At 46.8% G+C, this 23,761-nt stretch overlaps 1 protein-coding gene and 1 long non-coding RNA gene across 2 annotated transcripts in view; one reads left to right on the top strand and one right to left on the bottom strand.

Annotated features, from left to right (window-relative positions):
- The window catches only part of PEX14 (peroxisomal biogenesis factor 14), a 146,964-nt gene that overhangs the window by 40,806 nt on the left and 82,397 nt on the right, over positions 1 to 23,761 (top strand). The window lies entirely within an intron of this gene.
- LOC114029506 lies at positions 680 to 2,669 on the bottom strand. Its single transcript, XR_003567498.1, has 2 exons — positions 2,246 to 2,669; positions 680 to 904 (listed from the first exon to the last, which is right to left on the bottom strand). It is a non-coding gene; the product is annotated as an uncharacterized LOC114029506 (long non-coding RNA).

The raw sequence follows: 23,761 nt of genomic DNA, 5'->3' as shown, positions 1-23,761 counted from the left end.
TGAGACGCGAGTGTGAATTCTGGCACCAGCATTTCTGAGGTGTGTTGGCTTGGGGTCATTCACTCAGTCTTTCTGAGCCTCAACTTCTGCATTTGTAAAGTGTCCAGAATAATAGTTGCACCAATTGTAATTATTGTAGTTAAATATTTCTATAGCACTTGAAAGTTTACAAGGCCTTTTGCCTACTACGTTCTCCCATTTGAGTCTCCCCGACTGCCATGTGAGGGGTGGGGGGCTCGTTATTATCCTCTTTTTATAGATGAAGAGATAGAGCCTCAGAACGGAAGGTTCCCGACTGACCCCTGGCCACCCATGGCTGGATTCTGACCCACGCTGTCTCCTGGTCCGGCATCCTTCCCCCTCCAAGACCATCCTCTGATGAGGAAATGTGCCCTCTTTATTTTTATTATCATTCCTGTTGCTATTGATTTGTCCAGAAGTCGTTAGTGTTACCAGCTTCCTAGATTCTGGAGACCAGGCCTGCCAGTCCAGCCATAAGCACGGATTGGCCAGAGATCAGCTAGCGCCCCGAGCACCAGACCATCTTGCCCGTGTGTGGCCCCTGCTGTCAGGGGTGTGGCTGAAGGCCAGAGATTATCAGATGACACAAAGGACGAGGGCGGGGGCAGGCAGAACAGAATGGTCGCACTACACCAAGAGAAGCAAATTAGCCATGACATTTCAACCATGTGGGATTTATTTAGGATTAGTCAAGAATTCTCAGTTACTGACACAGCTATTGAAGGTGACTGGCAGCCTCTTGCAGCCATGGGACCAAAATGCTGACTGGGCGTTTCCGTGGCCTTTTCATCGCAGGGCCTGGAGCACTGAGTTCTAATTCCACTTCGGACAGCCCCCTCCTGCAGAGCTGCAGAATCTCTTAATCTTCCTGTGCCACAGTTGTCTGCATGCAAAAAGGCAGTTAATAGAATCTGTTAATGAACAGGAGGAATAACTAGAGAGTCCAGACAAATCTTTGGGCAGCTGAGTGTTTTGTAACTTCTTCTGGTCAAACGATGATGATGATGATGATGATGATGATGATTATTGCTATTTCTGTTGGACTTTTTAGTGCTTCAAATCTGGTCTCCAGAGCCTTATTCCTTGTAGACATTCCCCTTCCTTTTTATTGTCTGTAAATAACTTTATTTCCAGTGAAATCAGGTTTCGGGGTCTCTCTGTCTCTTGGGCCCCCCTCCCCCCACCGCCCTTTGTATCCTCCATTTTCTGTTTGTTTCCTTCTACCTTCACTAGTTCTATCACGTGGGGGTACCCGCTCCTGACTTGGCATTGCATCGCTCATACCTCCTGGCTGAAAGCTGCGGTGTTTGTTTTTTTGCAGTTCCTGGATTGTGTTTAATGTACAATTGATTTTTTAATGTATTTAATCATTTTTTCTTACCTCATAAGGATTAACTTGTTCAAACCTCATTTTATCCTAAGTGTGGTTTGGGGAGGAAGAGAAAGGAAAATTGAGTTTCTCTTTTATTTTATTCTTTCACTTTTTATTTTCTGAATGACTTTAAAAAAAAAAAACCTGGTAGAAATAATTGTGTGGAATAGAGTCTGGCTTTGTGCTCATGCATGCCTCTAACATTGCTAGCCTCCGGCCTCTCCTTCATCTCCTTTGTCTCCAAGCTAACTGGCCCCCTTGTCACTGACTTACCAATTACATGTAAACAGAGCAGGGGAAGGAGCCTAGGGAAGGTGTGTGCTTCCTCATTGGGCTGGAAGTGCCTGGGACAGTCATGGAAAAGATGAGGCTTGGGCAGTGGGGAGGTTTGTCTGCTTCCCTATGAAAGGGAGGAACCATATGGAAAATATCATCACCTTAAATAACAGGTCATCATCTGGGGATGTAAGCAACCCAGAAGTGACACTGAAAACCATGGTATTAACATTAAAAAAAATTGTTCAGGTCAGGAAGCATTTCCTAAGTGCCAGGTGGTGTTTGATCCTGGATGGCACAGAAGCAAAAATGAGACCCTCCTTGTCCTCAAGGAGCTTATGTTCTGGGGGGAGGGGAAACAGCAAATACAAAGTACACGCCGTCCCTAACCCAGCCTCCCTCAAATAGGGGGTTATTGTCACCTTGTCATCCACAAAAACAATTAAACAAATGGCAGAAAATCCCCCAAACCTTCTGCCCCCCAACAAGGCCGAATGAGTGAGGTGCCAGCTGACAAAGAGGCTTTAAAAGCACAAAGTCCCCCGGTGCTCATGGGATGGGGTCTTTGTGACTCACGGACTTGTTAGATCCTGTTCATCCTCTTCTGTCATCAGGAGTCCAGTCATTGGTGATTTAGCGGGGATGCTGCAGTGTCAATGACCTTTTGGAATCCCTCTGGCTGTTGAGTCCATGCAGTGAGCAACAGATTCTGGGGGCCAAGGGGTGCTTTCCCCAGGCCCCTTTTTAGGAGTGCCCCGGTGTGCTTCCCGGCTCTGGGCTCCTCCGAGGGGCGCCCACCTGCCGGGGGACACACATTGCCGCTGACCCCACCACATGAAGAGAGCATGCACTGTTTATGGAAGGGGCCTTTCTGCTGTTGTGGGTGAAATCTTGGAGTGGCCTTTGTGTCAAGTGACAGCAGGGAGCCAGCTTCCTCCCTTTCCTTTCCTGTCTCTCATCTCTTATTTACCTCCCTCCACTCCTGGCACTGGAGCTGTCAGGCTGGCCAGAAACAGCCCCTTTGGACTCAGAAGTTCAGAAGCAGGTGACTCACTGGGATACCTGTTTTACTGCCACTGTTACTTCATGAAACACTGCAAAGCCTGCTGCTGAAGATGCTCAGTCGAGAGCCCCCTGTTTGAGCCCCCTCCTTTCTGTGACTCTGAATCCTTTCTCTTTTTCTAGTCTGTCTCTCCATTTTTTCTTTTGCTCTTCCCATCCCCCTCTTCCTTAGTTTCCATGTTTCTCCCAGCTCTTTGTTTCTTACTCTCCATCTCTCCCCCTTCTTTCTCGGATGTATTTAATGGCGTCTGTAGTTGAAATAGTTTTGCCAACGTCATAGTGAGTTTGCCGAAGGCTTCTTATTCAGGGATTGAGGAAGAATGCACAAAGCACCACCCCCACCTTCACATTTCTGCATGTGGTTTGGAGATGGAAATGCTCCACACACACACACACACACACACGGCAGAGTTTGTTGTGGACCTGTTGGGTTCGATGCTGCAGCCGCTAAGCACTGGACCTGCTAGAAGAGGGTGATGGGGCGTGGCTCAGGCCTCCTACTTAGAACTTCTAGTGGCCGTCCTGTAGGACCTGGATGCACTGGTAATCCGTCACTGAGAATTGTGTCACTGCGAGGATCTCTAGTCCAGAGGCACGCAGCCATTTTCCTCATGGACCCCTGGGGCAGTCTGCTGAAACTGATGGACCCTTCCTCAAGAGGCTTTTTAATGTATGAAATAAAATACATAACATTACAAAGGAAACCAGTTATTTTGAAATAGTTACCACAATATTTTTCAAAAAACTCCTGGTCTATGACCATGCTTAATGTCTTATTTCATTGGCATAGAAAACACATCTGCTCAATCTTGGTAGCTCTGAAAAGGTACAGGATCTGAATTATTAAGACCACTTGAAACCAGGGCTTCGAGGAGCTGCCGGATGCATTCTTCCTGTTACGTGGCCCTGTGTTGCTTGAGTGAGTCACCTGACCGAGAACAGGAGCCTCCTTGGGTGTTAAACACCTGGCTAGGGAAACAGGGACCCTCACTGGCTTTACCCGGAGGACGAAGACAGATTGTGAAATTTTAATGACTGCAGGGTCCCTGTTGTTCATCTGCTTTGGAGTGTAACACAATCCCGGTATTAACTTCTTGGAATTGGCGATTGGAGACCACATGGTTGTTAGAGCTTTTGGTAGTAAAATTCTACAGTTGTCAAATCCTTAAATTCAGCAAGACCCCTTTTGAGTAGTAGCCAGTTAAAAACAGAAGGGATGCTAGCTTCATACTTAGAGCAATCTGTTTATCCAGGTGAACTCACCTTCACTCCTTAAGAACCCTTCAGCACATTTGTGTTCCCAAGGTAAAGTCATCCTCAGCATCCCATTCTTGCGAAAATGTCTTTGTTGTATTTTCCCAGAGGAGGGAGATTTTGTTTTTTAATTTTTAAAATTTCTTATGTTTTGTGCAAGGAGAAATCCCACATTAATATTATGAGTTTGTGGGTTGGTAGCTGAAAGTTAAAAAAATGAATGGGATAGGGTTGGGCACACAGCCCCACAGGGTATGGTGTGTTGTTTTTCACCCAGATAGCTGGTGTGTCTGACTAGTGCATGAATCCGTGTTCTGGCTGGAAAGCTGCCCTTTTTGAGGGGCACAGACCACTCAGACTCCCCCTGGAGCCAGACATGCCAGCTGTGACAGTATTGCCACCTCTTCCACACTTCATGGATTCCATTTAACGAAGCCCCAGCGATCAGTGCCCCATTACCTATTGGGGAAGGGGACTTTGGCTGCCGAGGGCCCAGGAAGATCCTGCCTTGTGCCCTCCTCGGCTTCCCTCTGGGCTCCCCGAGGCAGGCGCCTTCTCCATCCCAGAGCCGGGCCTCTTGGAAGAGCGGAGGCTCATTTAGTGTTCATGGCCCGTGAGCTCCTTGGCTCCTTTGCTAAGCGCTCCGGCAGGGGTGCCAATTCTTCCATTTAGCTGACTATTATATAGCCCCTAAAAGGGAAGGGTTTATTTTAGCTGGCTGCTATATTGATTGCTGTAGGGACGTTTCTATTTTCACTGGCTGCTATATTGACTGGGCAGAGGGAAGGGGCCGCATTGCCGGGAGCTGTCATATTGACTGTTACAGAAAAGATCTGTATTTAAGCAGGACCAGTGCGCTGGGATCTCCCAGGCAGGATATTAATGCTAATTCATCTGCTCACCCCCTGCTGGGAGTGTTATTTGTTTAAATCTGTAGATTCCCACAGCGCGTTTATATCCTCACTAGAGTGAGCGCTGCTCCCTGTAATTATTTAACATTATATGCTGATATAAATTGTAACAGTTAAAGAATGGTAATGAGTAGCAAAAAAAAGAAAAGAAAAGAAAGAAAAAGAAAAAAACACGCAAACTTAACCTTGGAAATGGTTGTGTCAGCTCTTAAAACAGCTGCCAAAAACTTTGGGACTCCTTGTATGTAGCGTGGTACAGCCCCCATGCCAGGATACATCATGCGCCATGCCAGGGTATGTCGTGCACCATGCCAGGGAGCCCTGGTGACCGGGGGGGAGGTGCTTACTTGGGTAATGCCCTGTGCTCTCTCTGCACACACATGCAGAGTTGCATGCAGTGTGTGTGTTCATTGGGCCAACAGGAAAGGCACGGACAGGCAAGCCAGCCTCTGGATGAGGAGTAGCCCAGAGCTTGTCATTGCAGCTTCGAAATCACGGCCCAAGACACACCCCGGGGGAAATTCACTGGGGGAGAGAGGGTTCTGGGGCCGGGATAACAAGCCATTGGGTGTCACTGTTGCTCCACCGACGAGGGCTCAGGGAGCTTGCTTTCTCCCCTGTTCTTAATAATTGGGCTTGTGCACAGTAAAGTTTCCTTGCCCAAATTTGGGGTGTTTGTGAACTGTGAGACTTTCATTTTGGGATCTCTCTCTAAAGATGTCTCAGATAGACCTGCATCTCCATTCTTTTCAAAAACTATTTTTTGGAAAGCTCTCCTGCTGATTTTAAAGCAGTAATTGGATTCATGGATGCATTCAGTCCCAGCATTTATGAGTTGCCTCTGATGTGGCAGGCACCAGACCGAGCCTTCCCTCAAGGAGCTTACAATCTGCTAGGGGGCGGAAGAAGAGAATGGCATGCGTATAAATAAATGAGTACAGAATATCTACCCAATGACACGGTGATGGGGAAGGCAGAGTGCCCCAAGAACCTGGGGGTCAGGAAGGGCCTGAGGATGTAGGACCTTAAACTTGAAGAGAGCCAGGGATTCCAGCAGGCAGAGGGGAGAGGGAGGTGTCTTGAGCACAAGGAGCAGCTTGGGCAGAAGCCGCCAGGAAGCTGCTGCACTCATTCCAATGAGGGTTTAGATTAAACTTCAAACTGTTGGCCTTAAAAAAAAAAAAAAAAGCAAATAGACCCCGTTTTGGAAATGTAGCTTTCAGTATAGACTAGCACGGGGGTCCTTAAGCTAGGGTCCATGATTGCTAACGTGCTCACACACACGCACACAACTGCATTTTAATACAATTGGTTTCTTAGATAGCCAAATATATTTTATTTCCGGCATTTAAAAACACTCTTCTGAGAAAGGGTCCATGAGTTTCACCAGATAGCCTTGGGTCTGGACTCAGACAAGGTGAAGAACCTACAGGGTGGACCACAGAGAGGGGTTGCTGAGGAATTGGAGAGAAATCTACTTGCAGAAGCCTTTTTGGTATGGTGTGCGCTCTCTCTCTCTCTCTCTCTCTCTCTCTCTCTCTCTCTCTCTCTCTGTGCCAGCCCTCCTTTGAGGGCAGAGGCAGGACCAGGGTAAGCCTGGAGGGAAGCAGGCAGAGCACTCTGTGTCTCTGTCTCTATCTCTCTCTATCTCTGTCTCTCCTGTCTCTCTCCTCCCTTCTCTCTCTTTCTTTCTTTCTCTCCCCTCCTTCCATCTCTGCTCTCTGCCTCCCTCTCTCTCTTCCTGCATATCTTTCTCCTCTTTCTCTGCCCCCCCTTTCTCCCTCCCTCTCTCAATCTCTCTCTCTCCCCCCTCCTTCCATGTCTGTCCTCTCTACTTCCTTCCCTCCCTCTCTCTCTCTATCCTTTCCTTCCTCTCTCTCTCTGCCTCCATATCTCTCCTCTCTTTCTTTCTTTGCCTCCCCCACTCTCCCTCTCTCTCCCTCCTTCTCTCCATCTCTCTCTCTCCCTCCATATCTCTCTTTCTCTGCCTTCCCCCCTCTCCCTCCTTCCCCCCCCACCTCCATCTCTCTCCATCTCTCTCTCTCTATTCCATTTGCAGAGTAGCGTGATTCCCCGTCCGGCCATGCCGGCAGCATGGCGCTTTGCCAGACTTCACCACAATTCATACTGTGTCAGTTTAATAAATGTACTACTTAAATTATGAAATTACAAAAGAAAAAAAAGAATGCACTTATTCAGACTCTTAATACATTAAAAATAAGGCATTAAAACTCGGACTTTTTTTTTTCTTCCAGAATCAATAATGAACAGGAAGGGTTGTAGACATTAACAGTCATGGACATTCAAACTCTTATACATAAATTATCTTAGAAAAATGCACATAAGACTTGAATAATGTAAATACATTAATGCATTTAATAATTTAAACATTAAAGCACAAGCAGGAATTGGAGGCAGAGGTAGGGAATGGTCCTAGAACTTGTGTGTCCCACGATCGATGGCTGATTTCCCCTTGAGGAAACTCTGGGGGAGAAATCTTTCAGTGCAGCTGGAGTGAGCACTTGTTCTGGATGAGAATCCCTGGGCATCCTTGGATTCCACTATCTGGACCCCTTTGGCCTCAAATTCTGCTCTGTTTTTCTTCTTGCCTGTAAATTACAGCTCATTAGAAAAATGGAGATTATGGCTTCTAAGGAAGAATCAACCTTGGGCTAGTCTTAGCCTTAAACAAAAGAGGCACCCCCCCCAACAGCAAAAAAACCCCAGAAAACCCTGCCAAAACAAACAAAAAAGCCTTATCGTGCCCAGCAAGGCTAAAGCTTGTGTGCGTGTATGTGTGTGTGTCTGTGTCTGTCTGCGTCTGTGTGTCTGCCCATCTGGGAGTCAGGAGGCTTGCCCTGAGTGGTGCTTTCAGTCCCAGGGCCTTGGATGCTGACTCAGAGTTCTAGTCTAGATCCTTGGAAGCAGTGTTGGGTGAGTCTGGCCTGCACCAGGGGAATGCATTTGGGAAATAGCCCTACAGGGAGAAAGAGGGGCCAGTGACTGCACACTTTGTCAGGGCTAGTTTATAGGGCTTCGGACCCTGAGGGCATAGGGCAACTTGGCTGTGTTGACCTTCTCCAGGATATAGTATAGACCAGGATTTCAGTCCAAATCACTAAGCATTTATTAAGCACTCACTGTGTAATGGGGAGATGGGGGGGAGCACAACTTTTTACAGATGGATAAATTCAAAATATGTACAAAGTAAATTCAGAGGGACATCATATAGGGAGGATCTTTGCTCAACAGCAGTGCCCTTGCCAAGGTTGGAGTACTCAGCCAGTTGAATAGAATAGAACAGAATAGCCAGGTTGGTCCTGTTTGTGATACTAAGGTCTTTGGAGCAGCAGAAATCCCAATGTTTTCACTCACAAATACATTTTTTTTTCCTGGTGTAATATTAAGTGATCTATGGTACAGAAATAGCTCCTGGAACAGCATCACTGCACTTGAGAACTCAGGGTGATGAACTTGAGGGTTGAACCTGTTAGTTCTGGTTCTGTCCTCGGATCATTGCTAAGCCTCACTTGATAGTCTGAATTACTTAAGAAATTGCCCCAAGACTTCTCCAGAATGCTTATAATTGGCATTTGGAGGGCACATTTTTGCAGATTTTTTCCTCTTGCTGTAAGAGAGGTTTGTCTGTTTGCTTGGCAGGGTCAGTCGTTTCCTACTGACTTAGCCGAGGGTCTGAGGAGGAACCTCCTTAGGAAGCTGTTATTCGTGCTCATCATTGCTGGTGCCATTTAACTAATTTACTGTATCCCCAAATCTCCACCTGAAACGTTGCCTAGGAGGCTTTTGTTTGACCTAAGCGTGGTCCATTCTTGGTACTTTTAACCTTTTGGGGAGACTTTCCAGCCTCTGCTGAAGTCTGAGACAGCTTTCCTTCCCATATAAAAGTTATATAGAAACCAGGGTATCATGACATTCAGAGCTCCTGTTGCAAAATGACTTGGCATGAATGGTGAGGTAGAGTCTTCAAAAACTTTTTCATTAGCTACTAAATAGCCTTCAGAATGCCCCAAAAGGACCAGTGTGTTACAGGTGAAAGGCCTAGCTCTAGAGGCTAAGGGCATGGGGGGACAGCAGCTTGACTGCTTGACTGCTTCCTCATCATGATGGGATCTTGGTGAGGTCATTTTCTTCCTCTGGGATGCCATTTCCTCCCCTGTAAAGTGAGAGAGTGAGACTCCATGACCTCGAAGTGCTATGATTCTCAGTTTGTGATTCTTGGAAGTGTGCCAGAAAGTTTCCCCAAACCTTGGCTATTGCTTCTCCTCTGTGTCTTCTCTTTAACAACATTTGTTTTATTTTAAGGAAGCATGTATGGCTGGGTGAAGCTTCAGCCCGAAAGCCGTGTGCACCTCCGTCCCCTCTCCAGAGTTCTCCTCCTTCCCACTGGCCTCTTGTTTTCCACCATGGGCCCGCTGAGGTAGAAGGACCGCTGCAGCTTCTCGAATTGCTACTTATCAACTGAAGGGAGGAAGTGAAGGATTCACTTGAAGTCAGGCAGCAAGAGGCCAGTTCTCTTTGGGGCTGGCGGGGCACACCCAGGAAGTCTTCCTACTTTTCCCAGGAGTTCCCAGAAATCCTTTATGGCCACAAGTATTGAGGGACTAAATGGGGAGCTTGCAGGGGGCTGGAAGGGGGCATCTGGGCAGAGGCCTGGCTTTGGTTTGCCCTTCTCTGATTCAGCCACCCAGCTGCCCTAGGAAGAGGGAGCTGATCGCTCTGATGTGGGGTCATTTCACCCCTGTGATAGCCCTCATGCAGATTCCCTTTGAAGAGAAAAGAGTCGGGTTCATTAATTAAAGGAGCCTGCCATAGAGAGGCCTGTAATTATAGGTGCTAGAAATCTGAATTTTAAGAGGGTTGTGCAGCTGCAGTTGGAAAAATGTAGGGAGGCACCGAGAAACACAGGCTGTGGGCAAGAATGTGGCTGAACCAGATTTGGAAGGTGAAGGTTTGGGCAGAATTCCCCTTTAAATTCATATTAATCTTTTTTTTTAAGCTGAACCTCCATATGTGTTTTTAATGGAGGTTACACTCTGTTAACTGAAAGACTGGAGAAGAAGAGAGGGAGGAGTTTGGGGGAAAAGAGTATCTTATGAGCTGTGGGACAAAAGGAAGGAGAGGGGGCATTGCTGTGTCCTCAGAGAGCAAAGCTTGGCAAGAATCAAGCCTTCGGATGCCTGAGAGGGGCAAGGGACTATGACGAGTGGGGACTGGATTTTATTAAGATCTGTTCAGATGACGCTTGGACTGATGTGGGGCACTGGAATATTTGTCCCCTCACCTTTTCCAGGGAGATGTCTCCCAGATGCTGCAAATAACTTTTCATTGTGTGCCTGGAGTCAGGAACAGGAATTCCAACCCTACCTGGGAACTCCTGACTTGGCCATTTTCTTTCCTTTTTATCCCTTCCGTTGGCATCTGTAGGTCCATGGACTTTTCTCTACTCTCTTAGCTCCTTTCACTTTATATGATCTGATTTTAGATGGTCTGCTTTTAATCTCTTTAGCTTTCCTTAGCTCCTCAAATACCCATGTTTTTCAGGTTGCTGTGGCTAATTTGGGGAGGGAACAAGTGAAAGAAAATGTGAATGAGAGCCCTAGAGACGAGGATCAGCAGGTCTGAGCTCTCCCAAGACCTGCCTGTTGTAACAGCCACATTTGCTTAGATTGAAGGGACAGGGGCATTTAGAGCAAATCCTAACACTGCGTTGAGCTGGCTTTCCGCTCTGTTGGCTTTGTCTCTGTGGAGGTATTGTAGACTTGATCCCAATTCACAGCCTGGACCTTCTGCCCCGCTACCCCCTGCTTAGGGGATTATAACGGGCAGAAGTAGAAGTGATGGGAGAACCCCCACGCCCTTCCTCATATGACTTACTGTCTGGGCCAGCCCACAGTGCGGAATCCACTGGACTCACGTCTGGGGATTGGGAAGGAGAAGGGAAGGAAGCCCCACATTGTGGCGCTCTGTGCATTTGTAATACCAGGTTGTAATTCCAGGGAGAACGAAACCTCTCCTTAGCCTGAAGTGGTTTTAGGAAATAAATGACTTTTCAAGAAGAAGCCTCGACTGTACATAATAAATACCTATTTTCCTCTTGTTCTCTGGCTGGTTCTGTGCTTCCTGGGTTCCCAGCCTGCCCTGAAATGCTGATTCAGAAGCCTGCAGCATCTTTGGGGCTCTTTACAGAATAAATGTGGCTCATTCGCTTTCCTGGCACCAGGATTTCATCCTTGATTTACAGCGCTCAGCTTGTTAGCATCTGTGCCTGCACCGGGCGAAGGGGAGCTTGTATGAAGGTCACTGTGTCCGTTTTGCCCTCTTGGGGGGAAAGAGAGTGTGTGTGTGTATGTGTCAAGGTGTGATTGCTGGGTCCCCTTTCTGCTGGAACTAGAATGAAACTTGTCCAGCTTCCCCTGTCCATCCCATACGCCCTCTAGCAGTGAGGTGAAGGGCTCTGACAGGATGGCAAGGTCAGAGTGGACTAGACATCCTCCCCATCCCCTTACCTCCCCTCTTTCCCACAGTCCAGCTGGGTGCTCCTATCTGTGGTGTCCCTGACACTGGAAAGGGCTCTCAGACCGTGCCTTGTCAGCCGCTCGGCTTGCGGCTTGCTGCATATGCATGTTCCACGAAGAGAGTGGCCATAGCCGAGAGCAGCGTGGGCTCGGGCAGGAGCCGAGGCAGCTCCCGCCCCCGGCAGGCAGAGGTGGCTCGGCTCTTGGAGCTGCCCTCTGTCTGCAGCAGCACTGGGCACGGCAGGGCTTGCTCGTTAGGCTGGGCATAGAAGGCAAGCAGGAAACTGCTCAGCCCTGCTCACGGTATTGCCTCTGCAGGATTAGACCCGGGAAGGCGCTGACCGCCCTGTGCTGCTGGCTCCTTTTCCAGTGGAAACACCAGGGCAGGGCAGGACAGACACATGTTGTGCCTGTCATCAACTCTGCAGTGTCCTTTACAAACTGTTTGTCTCCTTCTGTCCCACCCCGTCACTCCCTCCTCGTCCTCACGGCGTTGCCTGGGCACCTAGGGAGGAAATCCAGCAACATGGAAGGGCTCCACCTTGCCTGGCATGTGGGAGCAGAGAGGAACACCTAATTGTATCAGAGCCACTCCAGGTTCATGTGTGTGGAGCCCATGGAGCTGATGGCATCCAGACAGCATCTGCTGTTATCAAATCACTCGTGAATCCAGCTAATTAAAATAGAGCTTCATTTTTCTGAACCATTGTTTGGCAGGAATTCGAAACGGGCCTAACCCAATTTCTGCGTGTTTATGAGCCTTTATTATATCAGAGGTACTTTTCTGTAAATGTACAGGGCAGCGCTAAATGAATTGATCCGCACGGTATCGCTGTAGACGCACTCTGGACTTGCTAATGATTGCTCCTTTAGCTTTCTGGTTTCCAGACACACTTTGGAGAGCTTTCTGTTTTCTTTTGCTCCTCCTCCCCCCTCCTTTCTCATCCGCTTTTTCTCTCATTCCCATTTCCTTTTCTCCTTCCCTTCTTCTCTTTTGAAAGCAGAAACCCTTTTTATTTGTTTGCTTAGGGAAGTTTTCTATCCACTCCCCTCCCCCCACCCCCCCATCCTTTTCTTCTCTCTTTCTGATGTTTCCATCTCTGCTAGGATCAATTCTTTCTTTCTTTGTCCACTCTTGCTGCTTTTTACTTCATATCTTCCCCTTTCCTCTGCTCCCCATCTCTCTACTTTCTTCTCCTTCCTCTATTTCCCACCCCTCCCTTAATAAAATTTTTGTAAACCTTTGCCTTCACATGCAAATACAGATTAGTTCAGATGCAGGTGGGTGCCCTCAGTGCACTGGCGTGGGAATTTAGCCTTTTGCAAGATGATATCAATGTATTTTTGCTATACTGAATTTTTGTTTATTTTTATTTTCCTTTTAAAAAAGATTTTTCAAACTGCTTATACTCTATAGTGTGTTAAATTGCTTTGAAGTTGAAAAATGCTATGTAAATGGCAACTAATGATTCCTTCGAACACATTGGTGAAATCTTTGAGTAGTATTAGCCCCATTTTACAGATGAGAACACTGAATCAGGGACTAAAATAGAGAGGATAAGTAACTTGCCCGAAAAAAGTTGCCCACAGAGCTCGAATCCGGCCTGGGCAATCTTGGTCTCTAGGCCTGGGATGCCAAGCCCAAGTGTCTGCATCTCCTGTGGGTGATTTCTGACAGAGGAGAACATACCCTTTCCTCCCCTGAAGGCCCATTTGTAGTCTCATTCCAGGCTTAGGATGGCAGTTTACCCTTCAGCCCTAGGGCCCAGCTCTGAGTCTTGATCTCCAGTAAGTGGGCCCATGTCATGTTCTCCATCTCTAATGATCACAGCCCTGCAGGAAGAGCTGCCATCTTTGATTGAATTTAGCCCTTCTGGAATGACGTGTGCTGGAGATCTTCCCTCGAATTACCGTGGCCTGTATTATTGCTAATGCAGTTTGGCAGTACAGGTGTGGCCTGGGCTCCCTGCCCCCATCCCCATTGCCCTCCCTCCCCAGGACAAGGCTGAGTCCTTATTGGGCCCTCAGGCAGAATTCAGGACTGTCTTGAATGACTTGGAAACCAGAGTTAAAATACAGATGCTGAATGTAGGGAGGGGGAGACTGCCAGAGAGGAGATACCCAGCTGCCCACATAATCTATCCTAATTCACCTCCTCTATACACATTTTCAGAAAAGGATTGGTTAGTTGTTTTCTCTTCGGTGTACAACTTTAAAAAAAAAATTACCGGATTCTTTTCTTTTTCATGCATCTCAGACTGCAAAGGCAGTGCTTAGGTTCTGTCTTCTCTCAGCTTGCCAGTGCTGTCCTGAACTACCATGCTTCATCTCAGTTCTGGGCTTTTGGTCTCTTAAGTTAAGAGACAGCTGAGTTTCCCTCTTTTCTTGTTTCCTGGGTCTCTTAAATTCTAGGATGGAACTTGGGCCTCACCCTGTGTGATGTGCCCACCGTGTACTCCATAAATATTCATCGATCATTGCTGAGCTTTTGGCCTTACATCCTACAAGACTGCCCTGATTACCGACTGTCCTTGCCTTGGGATAATAATACAGTTAAAACCAGGACCACTAGGCTTGCCCCAGATCCGTTCAAGCTCCCTGGCTCAGGCACACAAGATCTTTGCTAATTTCCCTAATTGATAGCGAGCCTTTTGCCCCTTATATTTGTACATGTTGCTTTCCCCAAAGAATGCAGGTCCCTTGAGGGCAGGAACAGATTCATTTTTGTCTTTTGTACCAGCGCCTCCCATCATGCCTGCTTGTTATAATAGTAGGTGCTTACTATGTTCCTGTTGATGGATTAATGTTTACTTTGTAGCAACTGATTCTCTCCTCTGCCCTCCCCACCTAGCACCTAGCACTGGGCCTGACACGAAGGAGTCACATAAGACTTGTCAGAATGAATTGAATTTCCCACTTGAAGTAACCTTTTTTATTTTCATTATTTTAGATAGCTGTCTTTCTAAAGTAGATCATGCCCTTCCCTGCCTTATTAAACAGACTATACTGGACATTTGTTGTTTGGTCATTTCAGCCATGGCTGACTCTTCATGACCCCATTTGGGGTTTTCTTGGCAGAGATACCGGAGTGATTTGCCCTTTCCCTCTCCAACTCATTTTACAAATAAGGAAACTGAGGTAAACAGGGTTAAGTGATTTGCCCAGGGTCATACACAGCTAGGGAGCATCTGAGGCCCAATTTGAGTTCACTAAGATCAGTCTTCCTGATTCCAAGCCCAGGGCTCTATCCACTATGCCATCCAGCTCCCTGGACTGAACATAACTTACACTTTTGGAAGGGATGGCTCATTGTCCATATCAGTTCTACACTGAAATACTGGGGTACTCCTACGAATTGTGGAAGGGGGAGGAGGTGGTCTGCCTTCACCCTGGATGAAATCAGACTGCCCTTGTGCTTTTTCAAGCTAGCTTTTGGTTTCTCTTGCTCTCAGGTTGAGAGGCAGTGTGGTAGCTGTGTGCAGTGTAAGGGGGCTGGAATGCGTGATTTTAGCACAGAGATGGCAGGTTTGGGGTAAAGCAGCAGAACAGCTCTGGACTTGAGAGTTAGGAAAGCCAGATCACTTCCTTCTCCAGTAGCTCACGTTTGTAAGACACTGTCAGGTTAGCAGAACCCTTTCCTCCCAGCACTCTTATGGAGCAGGCAGCCAGAACAGACAGATGCTCAGACCTAGCTGAGGAGGGCCAGCGCCTGAACTGGAAGCCAGGCCTCACCTGATTTCCTCCTTCGGTGTCTTTTCTGATACATGCTGCCTCATTTGAACTGTATCTGAAGTGGAAGTGGTCAGATCTGAGGGAGGATGTCTGTGCTTCTCCTTTGAGTAAAGTAGATGAGCTTAGGCTAAGTGGGGTCTGTGACATCTGGGTTGAGTGCTAGAGGCCCTTACTGCTTTTTCCTGGGTGTTGGCTTTGCCTCGTGTGGTGATGGCCACAGAGCTGAGTTTCTGATAGGTGAGGCATCACACTGGCCCTCCCTCATAGATCTGAAGTGGAACTTCCTTCTGACTTAGGTATTCCAGTTCTCCATTGAAATGGATTCAGTGAGAACCAAATTGTGGTTCCTTTGTATTCCTGCCAGCCTAAAAGGCAACATAGCTCCCAAAGGTTCAGAGGAAGAGCAGGGGCCCTTCCTCACCTTCTCTGAAACAGGGTAATGCTGAATAACACTTGGACCCTCTCACAAGCTCGTTGTGAGCAAAGAGCTTAGTAAACTAAACCTTGGAATGTTATAGAAATCTGAGGTTGATTGTTGCTTTGAGAGAATAGCAGGGTGTTTTATCTTGATTCTTATTTCCTGTGCAGATCTCACACAAAAGGGAGGTCCATCTGAATGGCCAGATCATCTAAATAATTCTCTGCTGGCATTGGGGTGGGCTCAGAATTAATGCACACCAACCAGAAAGCCCTGTGTTAGCTGCTGTGTTTGCACTCAGGGCTGATATTGATATTGTAGGAGAAGCTTTAATCCTTTAGTTCAAATTTACAAGAAATGCCGTTTCCTTTTAGGTTAAAAAAAAAAAAAAGTCCAAGAGAGCATTTGATTTGAAGAACCGAAAGTCTAGGAAATGTATCCTGGAGTCCTCGTCAATTTGAGCCCTAATGAAATAGAAAAAATACTCAATAAAAGCTCCTTTATTACTTTAAATGTTTAAATGTGGAGTTTTTAGCCATCAGGTTAATGTTTTTGTATCCTTTTTTGATTTGATTGTGAGCACTTTTCCAGGTATCTCTGGCACTTGAGTGCTAATCTGATTTCCACAGATAAATGGTGCTAGCTGCAGCCCTTACATCACTGCATTTTTTCTTCAACATTATTTTATCTGGTTTTACTGTAAAAGTTAATAACTCTCTGCCCATGTATTTAAACAGGCAAGGGAAGAGAGAGGAAGATAAGCAGAAAACAATGGGGGTGGGGAGAGGGGAGAGAAGTTTCAGGAAGCTTTTGTAAAATCAGGGCATTTGGTGCCTTAGAAATGTTTCCCAGTTGGAGAGGGCTGTGGGGGATGGAGATAGACATCAGCCACAGCAAGGTGGTGATCCATAATCCTTCAGATAAAAAGTGTTGAACCTTCCTCTGTTTCCCAGGCAGGGATTGGAGGCATTGGAATTGGGTTATCATTGATTTAGTGGAAGAGGAGGAGGAGGATGCTGAGGAGGGCTGATTTATTTAATGGTGTGGATTTTCTAAAATTATTGTTTTAATTTGAAGAAATGGATTGGCTGTTAGATTATCAAGAAAGTTGGAAGAAATCAGCAAATCAGGTATTAGCTGGATCATAAAGAGACTTATTTTCTGGTGGAGGAAGATGGCACATGACTAATGTGGACTGGACAGACATTTGGGGTCGAGAAGAGGCATTTACTTAATTATTTATTTTTTAAGAGTGGATGAATGTTTATTAGTTGCAGGGCTTGTTGGTGAAAGGCACATTTATGACCTTTTGGGAGAGGCTGGTGAAAATCTCCCGACCTCATGTCCTTGCTGTAGCTTCCTGTTCTCAGTGAATCTAGGCATAGAAGTGCCTGCTGTTGGCGAGGGCACAGCCAGCAGGTGGCCTTTGGACTTGTGGACCCAGGTCTGAGGACACTCCCCCCAAATGGTAGCCACCTAGTCTTCACCAGCACACCCTCTTGTTTTATCTCCTAGGTAGCCTGTTGGGCTGCTTCAGTCAGAGGGACAGAGCAGGGTTGTGGAGGCAGCAGGCCCTCCATTTAAATCCTAGCCTATGGGACTTTGCAATCCGGGACCGAGTTCAGATCCTTGTTCTGCGTCATGACCTTGGGCAAGTCACTCCACTTTCTTGGGTGTTGTTCCCTTATCTGTACACTGAGAGGGCTGGACTAGAAACTTTCTAAGGTGCCGTCCAGATCTGTGGTCCTCCAGTGCCTCTTCTGAACCTTGGTTTCTTTCTCTGAAAAATGTAAAATATTGCTCTAGGTGATCTCCAAGGGCCTTCCCTGTTCTAAGTCATGATTCTAGAAGAGAGTGGAAGGAAGTCCAGGAACCAGGTTTTGGGGAAGCTCCTGCTTGGTTTGTTGGTTTTCTTTCTACTTTGTGCATATTTACTCAAGTAATATTTGGTGCTTTTCCAAAGGGACAGCACCTTGCCACGTGGGGTTATCAGGCGGCCTCCTCACCAGTGCTAATGTTGCCTGGAATTCAGTAGCCGGTCTTGTCATCATCTGAGCGGAAGGCGCTAAGTCATCGCGAAGCGCCCTTGCCCTTGGACATCTCTCTTGGTGATGATCCATCCAGTGTCTAACATCCAATGCAGACTTAGTGCTTGAGGTCGTCATTGTCCATGACACAACTTTTCCACATCCCCTTGTAATCATCCGACCGTTCAATAGTGCATGACCAGAGCTTCCCCAATCTGTCTGTCCTGTGCCTGCAGAAGATGACATGCACATGCAGCACTGTTTCATCCTCTGGGCATCTCACAGTACCGGAGTTAGGAAAAGTAACCTTCACGAAGTAGAAGAACCATGGAGTGCTTGAATGGGGGTGTGAGCAGGCAAGGGGAGGAGCTTTGGGAAGGTCCTGCAGATTGTCAGCCTTGGAGTCACCGTGTGATCTCACACTTCTCCCAGGGAGCATCTTGGACACTGAGTCATTACATTCCTTCTCGGTGATTCAGCTCAGCAGCGTGACACCTTCATTAATTTGACAGCATTGAGCCTTGATGCTTTCTGCTCCCTCTTTTACAATGCAGGGAAATGAGAGGGATTCAAGAAATTACCAAACCCGGGAAGCTGGGAGGCAGCCGCTGCTGAAAGTGCCCTTTAGAGACACCGTTTTAAGGCAGGACGCTGAAGGCTTTGTCTCAGCATCCTCAGCATCTCCCAGGATCCGGCACCGACGTGATGCCACTTGTCTGTCGGATCACCAATCCTACCCCCACCTTCCCCCGGCCTCCCCAGCATTCTGCCAGATTGTTTCCTCACCCCCCTTAGGTCACTACCACCGTGATCCATGCAGACTGGCATTTTCTTCCCCTTTTCAGTGAGGAGGTTATTACAGTTTCTTCTGTAAACAGGACTTCAAACAATTTGCTACCAGTTGGATTTCAAAGCCAAGGAAAAGGCAAATGTCATCCTTTTTTTGTTTTCCCTCCTACCCTGCTCTGGTGCCGCTCTTTGTTGGCGGCATCAGAAATACTAGGTGGGCTGCTGTCTAATTTTAGGCAGGAGTGCATGGGGACAAGAGGCATTTATTTACATTGGCTTGCCTTTTTTTTTTTTTAACCCGAAAGGATGCCGTGCCTTTTCCATGGCCTCCCCAAAGACACTGTGTTCTCTCCCTGAAGCAGGGGTCTCGAGTTTGCTCACAGCAGCACGTCTGGGGTGGGGGTGGGGGAGAGCAGAAGAGCATCTGGTAGCCGGGCTACAATTAGAGGAGCTGTCAGCAGATTGTTGAGAAACTGTGGTTTTCAGGGCTTTCTTACTCACCCGTAAAAATTCACTTTGGGCAGAAAGTGGGCACCCCAAGTGTTGGCGAACCTAGGAATACCCCAGTGGACCTCGATTTCCCCCAGAGAGCAGTCATCTCTGATGCTTTTACTCGCCCCTTCCTAGCTTTAGAACAATCACCCCAAACAAAATGCCTCTGTTAGAAAATTTGTTTAAGAAGTCCATGCAGTCTATTTTAACCCGGGTGAAAGCAAATTAAAATGGCAGAGATATTTCACGTTGAAAGGGAGGCTTCTGCACATGTGAAGTTGCTACTTTTCATAAGGGCTTTTACTGCATATATCAATGTGTTTTAAGAGAGACCAGGGTCAATAATGCATGCTTTAGAATTCCCTAAATACAGATTTGCACAATAGACCTGAAAATATGTTGTGTTCTATCATGTCAAGCCGTGTACACTCTTTCAAGCTCCAGAGCTTTGCTTTCCTGCCTGCGAAAACCCCAGCACAAATGAAGCAAAGTAAAACAAAGCAAATGAAGCCCGTTCCTCGAAGCTTAATTAATGCCAGGTTGTGGCCCAAACCAGCAATGGGAAGGGCATGATGACAAAGCCCAGGAAATTCCATTCTGCACGGGAGACTCCTTCTTTTAACTCCCTGTTGCCTGGATGGTTGGGGGGGGTGGGAGGTGTGGGGTGTGTGGATTTGAGGACCCCCCCCACCCCCCCCACCCCTGGACAATACACATCTGACTGAGGCACGTGGAGCCTCCCTCCTGCCCTCTCTTCCCACTGCTCTCCAGCCTCCCCTCTGGCCTCCCCCTTCACCTCCTGACTGCAAAGGAAACATACTTTTTGTGTGTGGGGGATAATTGTAGCTAACTGTGCTGAAAGTATCCCTGGATTTTGTAGCCCTCAGAAAAGGGGAAAGAGTGAAAAAAAAAATCCCTGTCACTGTCATCTGTTCATTTTTTAATGAGCAATTTTAAAAAATTGAAAATAAAAGAGGAAAATGAATAGGTGTTGAACCAGCCTGTGATATGTAAATGCCAACTAGTAATTACCTAAAACCTCAATTTTCATTCTGTTTCATCTTGCAAAACATTTCATTTTCACTGAGTGAAAACACTTAATTTGGGCTGTTGAGTTGGGGAGAGTGGGCCTCCTCCGGCCTGTGCCTCCCCCGAGCCCCAGCTAGGGGGCGGGCTGGCTCTGTGCTTGGCCCTTGCCGGCGTCCCTGACCACCCCGAGGTCAGCCCCCTCTCGCCATTCCCGTGGCTCTGCAGAGAGCCCGAGTGTTGGTGGGAGAGTCTCCCTCCCCCACCGCAGCCCTGCTCAGCTGTTTTCAGGGAGCTTTATTCCTCCTTGTCCTTGTAGAGCAGCATGTGGAATTCTGGCTGACCGAGTCTCCCTCTGCATATTAACTTTCCAAGCTCTTACCTGACTCTCAGAATCTTGGCCTCGCTGAGTTAGATTTCACCCATGGGAAGCTGCCTTCAGGCTTGTCTGCCTGCCTTCTTTGGGTGGGAGTCCTGGCCCTCCTCATTCCGAGCTGTTCCCTTCACCTTCACCCATTTCTTCTTTCTAACCATTTTGGGGAGACGTAGTAGCTAACCTAGCTCGACAGTCACGTTTTCCCTGTTCACAGGAATGTGGGATCATTATTCCAGAATTTCTTTCATGTCGTGTTTTCTTTTATTTGGGACCTGCCATCTTTAGAGGGAATATGTACAATACTTCTGGGCAGGGAATCCAGTTTGCCTCGTTTTCTTCCCTACCCAGCCTGTCCTCTAGTTAGACCGAACTGAGCTTTTAAAATTGAGAATGAGAGTGCCCAGGACAGCACATGAGATATGAGTGTTGAATTCTCCCTGGAAAACTCAGACTCAAGCAGGGGATCTCAAGCTGGAAAGGATCTTGGGCGGAGAAATCAGAATTAGGTGTCCCAGGCCCCCGGATCCAAGAGAGCTCTGCCTGGAATCTCAGGGAACCCAGCCTCTTTAGTGAGATATATAGCTTCCTAATTAGCCCTCTGCATTTCTTCTCGAGTGCTGGCATCAGCGTTCTCCGATGTGTTTCTCTGATTAACAGCTGCTTTGCTACTATTTCCTCATGCCACCGATGACCATATTTGTCAAGGAACTCCTGACAGAGCACCGATTTCTTAGGAAAACGCAGCATTTCGGTGCGAAGGGGGTTCTCACATTCTCTGCAATGCCAGCTTTTTAAGCCAGCCCTTGTTACAGTGCGAGTTAGCATTAGCCTGACGCTTGTTAGCAAGATTCGGAGTACGGTGTCTCCTTTAGAGGAGGAGAGCAGGAGCCTCCCTGGGCCCTCTGAGCAGGGCAGATGTGCAGCGGGGAGGGTGGCTTTAGTTTAAGGGTGATGGTTACCTCCTTTTGCTCTTCACTCTTCATGTCTCTGTGGTCTGAAAAGGACTTGACCTTGAATGCTTCTTGTCACAAATTTTTAAAAATTATAAATAATAGTGAATTTTCACATTTTAGGAGCTCTGTGTGTGTGTGTGTGTGTGTGTGTGTGTGTGTGTGTGTGTGTGCGCGCGCGGCATGTAGGGTTCTGGAGCTACGGGCTTTCCAAAGATGTGTCACTGATGACAATGTATCAGTGGTTTACTTGTCAGGTAGGACAAGCTCCCTCTAACCTGGGGTTTGAATTTAGATAGTCATTGCATGTCCTTTCCCCTTGTTGAAAGCAGCAGCTACATTATGGATAGATGGAAGCTTTCAGGAGACTCACACCTGAGAAATAACTCCTTCCTGCCAGCTTCACGGATTCCACCTTTTGCCAAAGGGGATTCGTTTCCCTGTCTGAGTACAATACACAGTTCAGGTTAAGCTCGCCTCTGCATTGGTGAAGCTTGTTGATTTGTACAGATCCTGCTGTGAGATGCATCCTGGTCTCGGAGACACAAATCTCACACCGTGTGGCATCTGGTCTGAGGGCCAGAGAGAAGTTCATCTTAAAAGTTCTTTCCTCTGAGTTGCTACCATTTACTGTAGTATGACAGATGGTGCTACAGGCTCACTTGGAAAAAAACTTGAGTTTTCTCGCTCTTTGACCATGAAGCCTATTTTGTAGTTTCAAATAAGGAAGAGCAGCTCCAGCGACTGCATCACTACCAAGTTTTGGGGTTAGTTTAGGCGTACATGCTCAGGGAGGTGGGGGGGTAGGGGTAGGGAAGAATAGAAGCTTGGCCTCTGTTTTCTTCTAGGGTTTTTTTTTTCCCCTCACTTTTCTCAGGCTTCATGGCTGGTAAGGTAGCCAGCATTCATTCCCTAAGAACCCTTTGAGGGTAGGTATAAGGCAAAGGAAAACCAGTTTCCTATTTATCATTAACTCCTCAATGAGTACCTTAGACCTAGCAGCACCAAGGACTTCACACCAGAATCTCCCCAGCTTGCTGCACTCCTACACCATGTGCACTCAAGTTCCTGTTTCCCTTTTACATCTTTGACGTTGAGGCAGAAGATTTGGCCTAAATTTATGTAATTTGATTGGGCACAACTAGAGCCCATGAATAGTTAAATTCATCTTCTAATTAGAAAATCAACTGATACTATGGGACAGGCTACAGGAACCCCATCACTTAATCCAACAAAAGCATGGGAAAGAGAGAGAGAGAGAGAGCACAAGAGCGAGCCCGTGTGCATGTGTGTGCATTGCAGAGGGAAGAGAGGGTCAGGGTCTTCTGGAGTTAATGAAAAGTGTCCACTGCTGAGTAAAGGAAGGAAAACAGACTGAGAGCCCTTCAGTAATTTGGCCCATTAAAGTCTTTGCATTACGGATAAAGATTTTTGGAAAATCTGTTACCATCTGTGTATGAATCACAGGGCTTATAAAATTCTCGATCTCCCAAGCCCTTTTTTATTGTGCTACCAGCTCCTTGGAGGGAGGGAGGAAGGGAGGGAGAGAAGGAGGAAAGGGTAAAGAGTAGCTAAAGAAACAGTTAGTGAAGGGAGGAGAGAGATTTTCCTCTGTTCCCACTTAGATGTAGCTACTTCTTTGGGCATCTTTCTTATTCAGCACATTACGAGGAGCCTATTAGTTTGGGTGCTTTATATTTTTGCATCTGGCGCAGTGGCATCGATGCTGTTAAATATGTGATTTGCCTGTCGCCTGCATTTTCCGACAGAGATCAAGAGGGGCATAAACCAGCCCCAAACACACTTTATGCAGGTGTTTGGCTGAATTATTTTATATGACTTGAAATTAGACGATGGAAACTTTAAAAAAATTGTTCATATTTTTGCAAGTTTGAAGTGTGCCAGGACTTTGTCAAATTCCCGTTAAAATAAATACGTCAATTTTATCCCTCTTCCAAATTCATTTATCTTGCTTTTTTAAAAGGTGTTTTCCACTTTACCTGATGTTTAAATTGGATTCGCTCGTTTATGCTGTTCTTTGCTATATCCCCCACGTTTTTCTTAAATGAATTACTAATGACAGAGCACTCCATCATCCCCTCTCTACAGCCACTTTAAGGAAAGCATGGTGATCTAAACCTTTTAACCTATTAAAGATGATTTTTCCCAATTGAATCAGACCCACCGCAGGTGTAATAACTAATCATTTAAACTACACCTGCTATTATGTATTTTTAAGCCATTATGCGTGTTGGATAGATGATAATTCATGTTTATTGCATTGTCCGATGGATCCGTTTTGCCTACACTAGCCTGATTAATGTATTTAAAGAAATAAGAGATGCAATTTTTAAAAAAAAAATTGATGGAATGCGCCAAGCCCTGCATTGAGTGCACCATTAAAGCCATCAAAACTTTGCTCTCTGACCAGAAATGCATTGACGCAGGACTGTATTCAAAAACAAGGTGAAACACATTCATTTGAGTGGTGGGATTTTGTGTTTCCTTACTCTGCCCTG

The sequence above is a fragment of the Vombatus ursinus genome, unplaced genomic scaffold (genome assembly GCF_900497805.2).
Source record: "Vombatus ursinus unplaced genomic scaffold, bare-nosed wombat genome assembly UNPS02014932.1, whole genome shotgun sequence".
Classification (NCBI taxonomy): domain Eukaryota; kingdom Metazoa; phylum Chordata; class Mammalia; order Diprotodontia; family Vombatidae; genus Vombatus; species Vombatus ursinus.
The sequence above is the reverse complement of the archived record's forward strand: the minus strand, read 5'-3'. Positions and strand labels throughout refer to the sequence as shown.